Source organism: Chlamydotis macqueenii, chromosome Z (genome assembly GCF_036417535.1).
Source record: "Chlamydotis macqueenii isolate bChlMac1 chromosome Z, bChlMac1.mat, whole genome shotgun sequence".
Taxonomy (NCBI): domain Eukaryota; kingdom Metazoa; phylum Chordata; class Aves; order Otidiformes; family Otididae; genus Chlamydotis; species Chlamydotis macqueenii.
The window spans coordinates 45,719,616-45,726,815 of NC_141593.1; the positions used below are offsets into that span (position 1 = coordinate 45,719,616).

The window sequence follows — 7,200 nt, forward strand, 5'->3', positions numbered from 1 at the left end:
TGGTTCTATGACAGTGCTTGAAAAAAAATTCCATTTCTAAGATTAATTCTGTTCTCCTGCACTTTCTTTGCACCCAGACATGACAAACACTTTCTATTCAAAGACATACTTAAACATTCACTTTGAGGAGAACTTAGGCAAGTGTTACTCACACCGCACCATCTCAGTGAAAGTGCTTAATTTCTACACATAATGTTAGGGTAAATGTAACGTTAGCTGACATAACACGTTGAATTTCTCCTATAACAAAAGCAAAGAAGCTCTTGGTAGATATTCCCATTATAAATTTCACCTTAATCCTATCATATTGTCCAAATAAGAGTTACAGGAATTTGTCTTTCCCCACAGAAAAAAAATATTTCCCTTAATCTCCTGGCAGATAAATATGGCTGAAAAACTTTTCTCAAAAATGTGCTTGAAACATTTTGCTCCCAAAGATGAAAGTTTAACAAGGTCATAGTTGTCTGAAAATCACAGCATTAGAATAAAAACAATTATGTAATCCTACCTCTAGCTGACAATGACCAACATTTTCCTCTACAGCTGCACACCTGTATAGCATTAGCCAGAGAAAGCAGCAGAAACTAAATTATTGAAAAATACTTTCACGGTATGATAGCTCTCTTTTCACCAGAAAGATACATTAGCTAAAGTCGTCAATGTCTCATTCTATGATTTTCTGTTTTCATTCCTGTTTAGGACTCTGGAATGAACTTCCTGATTCTGAAACAGCTCTCAGCACTGTGGGTAACTAGCATTCCTCCCATGCCGTCCCTTGCAGCAGTATGCTTGCGTTCTCCACTGCTTCTCACAAACTGAATGTCAAGCCTCCAAAAGACCTTCATCCATCAATGTCCTCACTCTCCAGGTTTTACAGGCACTCTGAGGTTAAAGAAAATATTCTCTGCAGGTACTGGGAGTAGCTCACCACCACAGCAGGAACAAAAATGTATACAGCAATAAACTTCTCTGCTGGAAAGAAGTCTGCAGGAGTGATGGTTCATTTCACTCTTTTAAACAGGAAAAGACACTTTCTTCATTAATTATATGTGTGGATTTCTTTACTTTTTTCAGTAAAATATTTACTAGAGGTTACGTCACGTGCAAAGATGCAGCAGTAGAAAATACTTGAAATGCGTACAGAAAAGGTTCTGAGTTGTAGCATAGTAACTTCAAGTTAGTGATGCTTATCTTTCCTGCAACATCTTTCTGAATTGGGAATTGCTTGCCACAGGCATCCCTTTAACATCCTAGAGACTATTTCAGTTCCATTGAAGTCATGGAGTCATTCAGCATTGTTCAGGTCAATGCTGAGTATGGTTATTAAAAAAAAAAAAAAAAAAAAGAGAGACTTCTGCAAAGAATTTTGTTTAGAAAAATCTGGCCATATCAGTTCTACTTTTTTCAATGGTTGTGCTATCTATCTGCTCCTTGTATGTTTTCTCTTTCAGGTACTTCCTACTATTGATTGTTCAGTGCATTACCCTTTATTCTCTAAAAATCAAAATAGGTCAAGTATAGAAAGCTAAAGCTGCATTAAACATTACTGCTTCCAACCCCTAACGTTATTATATGATGAGAGGTTCATCTGAAAAGAAAGACCAGCAAACATAAGAACTTGCCCCAGAATAAACTAACCTTTGCTACCAATTAGCAGCCTTTTATCTGAAATGTTTGCATAGTTTTGCCTACAAGCCAAACTGTGGGATCTTATAAGATGAAGTAAAAGGACTATTTTTTCCTTTTAGAATCATAGAATTATAGAATCATAGAATGGTTAGGGTTGGAAGGGACCTTCAAAGGTCATCTGGTCCAATCCCCCTGCAAGGAGCAGGGACATGCCCGACTAGATCAGGTTGCTAAGAGCCTGGCCTTGAACGTTTCCAGGGATGGGGCCTCCACCACCTCTCTGGGCAACCTGTTCCAGTGTTCTACACCTCTCATTGTAAAAAAAAATTTTTCCTGATTTCTAATCTAAATCTACCTCCCTCTATTTTAAAACCATTACCCCTTGTCCTATCACAACAGGCCCTACTGAACAGCCTCTCCCCATCTTTCTTGTAGGCTCCCTTGAGGTACTGGAAGACCCCTATAAGGTCTCCTTGGAGCCTCCTCTTCTCCAGGCTGAACAGCCCCAACTCTCTCAGCCTGTCCTCACAGGAGAGATGCTTCAGCCCTTTTATCATCTTTGTGGCCCTCCTCTGGACCTTCTCCAACTGGTCCATGTCCTTCTTATGTTGGGGGCTCCAGAACTGGACACAGTGCTTCAGGAGCGGTCTCACCAGAGCAGAGTAGAGGGGGAGAATCACCTCCCTTGCCCTGCTGGCCATGCTCCTCTTGATGCAGCCCAGGATGCGGTTGGCCTTCTGGGCTGCAAGGGCGCATTGCCTGCTAATGTTGAGCTTCTCCCAAGTCCTTCTCCTCAGGGCTACTCTCCATCCATTCTCCGCCCAGCTTATATTTGTGCCTGGGGTTGCCACAACCCAGGTGCAGGACCTTGCACTTGGCCTGGTTGAACTTCATGAGGTTGGCACGGGCCCACCTCTCCAGCCTCTCAAGGTCCCTCTGGATGGCATCCCTCCCTTCCAGCTTGCCGATGGCACCACACAGCTTGGTGTCATTGGTGAACTTGCTGAGGGTGCACTTTATCCCATTGTCCATGTCGCCGACAAAGATGTTGAACAGGGCCAGGCCCAACATGGACCCCTGAGGGACACCACTTATCACCAGTCTCCACTTGGACATCGAGCTGTTGACCACCACTCTCTGAGTGCAGCCATCCAGCCAACTCCTTATCCACCAAGTGGCCCGTCCATCAAACCCATGCCTCTGCAGTTTAGAGAGAAAGATGTCATGCAGGACAGTGTCAAATGCCTTGCACAAGTCCAGGTAGATTATGTCCGTTGCTCGTCCCTTGTCCATCGATGCTGTCACCCCATCATAGAAGGCCACCAAATTGGTCAGGCATGATCTGCCCTTGGTGAAGCCATGTTGGCTGTCATCAATCACCTCCTTGCTCTCCATGTGCCTTAGCATGGTTTCCAGGAGAATCTGCTCCATGACCTTGCCAGGCACGGAGGGGAGACTGACAAAAGCTTGTGTCGAGGGCTGATTCTCAATAGATCGCAGTGAGGGAGCTGCTCTGCTATGTACAAAACCCTGACCCAGAATCAGGTCATCTACGAATGATTTAGCGCTGGGTGCCCCACAATCGTGTGGTACGCGACTGGGGAGAGGCAGCGCCACTTCTGTCCACCCCTCCAGTCCCGACCACGCGCAGCGCTCCGCACCGGAACGTGCAGTTCCTCTCGTACTGAGCAGGATTACTATTGCAACAATACATCATCAGTAGGGTAAAACTAACCTGTCTCACGATGATCTAAACCCAGCCCACATTCCCTATTAGTGAGTGAACAATCCAACACTTGGTGAATTCTGCTTCACAATGATAGGAAGAGCCGATATCGAAGGATCAAAAAGTGACGTCGCTATGAATGCTTGGCCGCCACAAGCCAGTTAGCCCTGTGGTAACTTTTCTGACACCTCCTGCTTAAAACCCAAAAAGCCAGAAGAATCATGAGGCCCCGCTTTCACAGTCTATGTTCATACTGAAAATCAGGATCAAGCTAGCTTTTGCCCTTCTGCTCCATGGGAGGTTTCTGTCCTCCCTGAGCTCGCCTTAGGACACCTGCGTTACGCTTTGACAGGTGTACCACCCCAGTCAAACTCCCCACCTGCCGCTGTCCCTGGAGTGGGTTGGGCGCTTGGCACCAGAAGTGAGAGCCCCCTTCGGGGCTTGCCCCCCCACCTCACCAGGTAAGTGAAAAGATGATCACGGCAATTCAGAGTTCTACTAAGAAAGCATAGTGCTATTTTCAGTGAAACAGCTAAGTTTCAAGTTATTCTCTGCCCAGAAAATACGTTTAGGGACAGAAGCTCCACTGGCCCATCTACTGATTGGGGTGTTTCCCCATGTCTAAATGCGAGGGGTCATGCCATTTCCAGTGGTGGACAGTCTTACTTTCTGTTACCACCTGGCCACTTACCATGCTATAATTTTGTGAAGTCAGATAGATACAAAAGGATGCAAAAGAAATGAAGAGCAAGTTACATTCCTTCTTGCATAGTGAATACAGATATTGGTATAATTGCTTGCTTCCCTACAAAGAATGAAACTGGAGAAACACCAGGTCATGTTTCCAGTCCATCATGTTGGCATGGATGTATGCAGCAGGATACAGCTCTGTCAAAGGACGAAAGTCTTAATACAGAATTGAGTGTCTACAAAAAGTAACACAGACTTCAGAGAATAAGGAGCTGGAATAAGATAGATTCAAATGTTTTACATTAAAATGGTAAGCTTATCCATTCCTTTATGGTTTTTGCCTTGCTTATGACACAAAGTAACTTAAATATAAATGAGAGAAAGCCAAGGGAAACTGCATGTAAAGACAGAAAAAGCAGTGTGAGTATTGTATTACACTTTTTTTTTAAAGCAAACCCTTGAGCATCTCATACAAAACAATTTGTATAGACTCAAATCTCAAGTGTTGTAGAAACAATAACCACTATCCTTTCCTTATTTGCTTTTGTATTCCCATCATTATAGCTATTTTTTTCTTTCTTATTTAGTGTTAAATATAGAAACAAGGTACATTGCCTGTTAAACTTTGGCCACCACTAGACATCTCCTTTATATGTCCTGCCATAATACTCTGAAGTTTGTCAAGTTGAGCCAGGATTAGCTGCTCACTGATACACTTCAGTGCTTTTTTGACATGAGACATTACAGCAATTTCTTCAAACTGTTAGATGGATTGTGCTAGTCCTTGGTGTTGTGCCTTTACCTTTAGCCATATCATTATTCTATTCATAATATTATAATAAGTTACCACATATGGAATTCCAAACAACAATATAGCATTATTTTATTTTCCCTTAAGTTTCTGTCCATCCTGTACATTCATACACCAAAACACCTGCTTTACAGAAGATAGCAGGATTTATTTTATCCAGATCCCATTTCACCTGAAATACTGCTATAGCAAAAGCAGTTATCATAGTCATCCTCCCCTAATGAGACCCCAGTGACAAGATTTGCTCCCACCGAAAGTCAGTGCCTGAACTAAAACTCTTTATTCAAATAAATTAAACTAGCAGTAAGAAGCATGTATTTAAACTAATCTGGTAAACAGAGGTTGGCGGGGGTTACAAGGTATTCACAGAGAGTGGCCTGAAGAGGGAGCCAAAGAGAATTGGGGTTTTCAGAATATGAGCATGCTGGAGAGCTGGTAGGAGGTGGCTGCATCCCCAGGCAGGTGCCCATGGGGATATGGAGGTGGGAACTGTGTCTTCACAGATGGCTAAGAATGGCCAGAGGCAAATCATAGAAACATAGAATGACAAAATCATAGAATAGTTTGGGTTTCCCATCTGCATCCAGGCTATCTCTTTCTGACTGACCATGTGGATAAGGCAGCTCGTAACAGTATGACAGCCCGACTACAAAAAGCAGCAGTGGATAGCACTGCTTATCCTCTCCTTGCTGGATGTAATGGCAGCAGCTTCTTTAAGGCAAAAGTAGAGGATTGGGAAGGCTTGCCCCAGCTGGGCTGCACCAAGGGCAGCTGTACAATCATCCCAGGACCACTGAGTGGGAGGTGAAGGCTTACGATATGCAAGAGGTCAGAACAAGGTCCTAAGAAAACAGTGAATCAGAGACAGTGTCCTGTGATCCCACTAAAATCATCTACAGCCTTGCAGGCACAGCTAGCTCCATCTCATTTGGTCAGTGATACGATTTACCAAAAGGGAGGTCAGAGGAGAGAAAGCTAATTGTTTTCAGCACTACCATAATTCCTTAAGATCTCATAATATTTACCACTTAGAAGCTACTGAAAAGCACATTAAAAAGAATGTATACCCTAAACATTTCTATGTTTACAAACAGCAAATAAATGATATTGAAAACTTTCCTAGGCAGCATACAATGCACATTGCCTAAAGCAAAAATTAAGTAACCTCAGCATTTAAATATAGTGACTAGCAGCTGAAAAAAAAAAAAGATATGTATCTAATTTTGTCATTGTAGAATGTACATCCACTAGTATTTTTGCATCCTAACAATCTAATTTTATACAATGAGAACTAAGAATAGATTTTCGGAATGGTAAATACACAATTGCATGTTTAATTTTTATGCAAAGATTTCATGACACGTTGTGCAAATACAGTAAATAAGCATACAAATTTGAGTATAAAAACACCTTTATGGAAGTCTGACAAGTAGGGCCTGACAAGTACATTTTTGTATCAGTCACTGCTGTTGCAAGAAGTACATGGCATGAAATAAATAAGAAATTTGCTTTCTTTTTCAATGATCAAATCGCCTTTTTTTGTTACTCTCATATTTCAGAATGAAAATATTCTATTTGCTCAAAACAAGTTACCTAGTTCAAGATATTCTATGCAATGTGTTCAGTCTCCTACATGTGCTGTGTGCATATGTAATTCTAAAGTTTCTTTTCAGAAATGTGGGTTATGAATTCTAAACTTATTAAAACCGGTGTCATAGTTTAGCCCCATTTGGAACCAAGCTATGCAGTCTCTTTCTCACTCCCCCCACCCTCCAAGGGAACAGGGAGAGATAATAAAAGAAAAAACAGGCTCAAGGTTTGAAATAAGGACAGAGAGAGATCCTTAGAAGTTACCATTGCAGGCAAAACAGACTTGACGTGGGGAAAAATATTTATTTATTATTAAAACCAAAGCAGGTTAATAAGAAAGAAAACAAAGTAATTTCCCCCCACCCCTCCCTCTTCCCAGGCTTAACTTTATGTTCAATTACCTCTACCTCCTTCCCACACCGAGCAGCGCAGAGGGGAAGAGGGAATGGGGGTTACGGTCAGTTCATCACATTTCACTTTATGCTGCTCCTTCCTCTTTGGGGGAGGAACTCCTCACATTCCTTCTCTTCTCCAGTGTGGGGTCCTTGTCATGGGCTACAGTACTTCATGAACTGCTCCGGTGCGAGTCATTTTTCCATGGGGTGCAGTCAGTCCCTCAGGAACAGACTGCCCCAGCATGGGCTCTCCATGGGCCACAGCCTTCTTCAGGCATCCACCAGCCCTGGTGTGGGGTCCTCCATGGGCTGCAGGGTGAGTATCTGCTCCTCGTTGGGCCTCCATGGGCTGCAGGGGA

The 7,200-nt window shown here is 42.9% G+C and overlaps 1 pseudogene; it reads right to left on the bottom strand.

Moving 5' to 3' along the window:
* Positions 1 to 3,090: 3,090 nt before the first annotated feature.
* LOC147596324 (28S ribosomal RNA) lies at positions 3,091 to 3,921 on the bottom strand (annotated as a pseudogene; the record flags this gene model as incomplete).
* Positions 3,922 to 7,200: the final 3,279 nt, after the last annotated feature.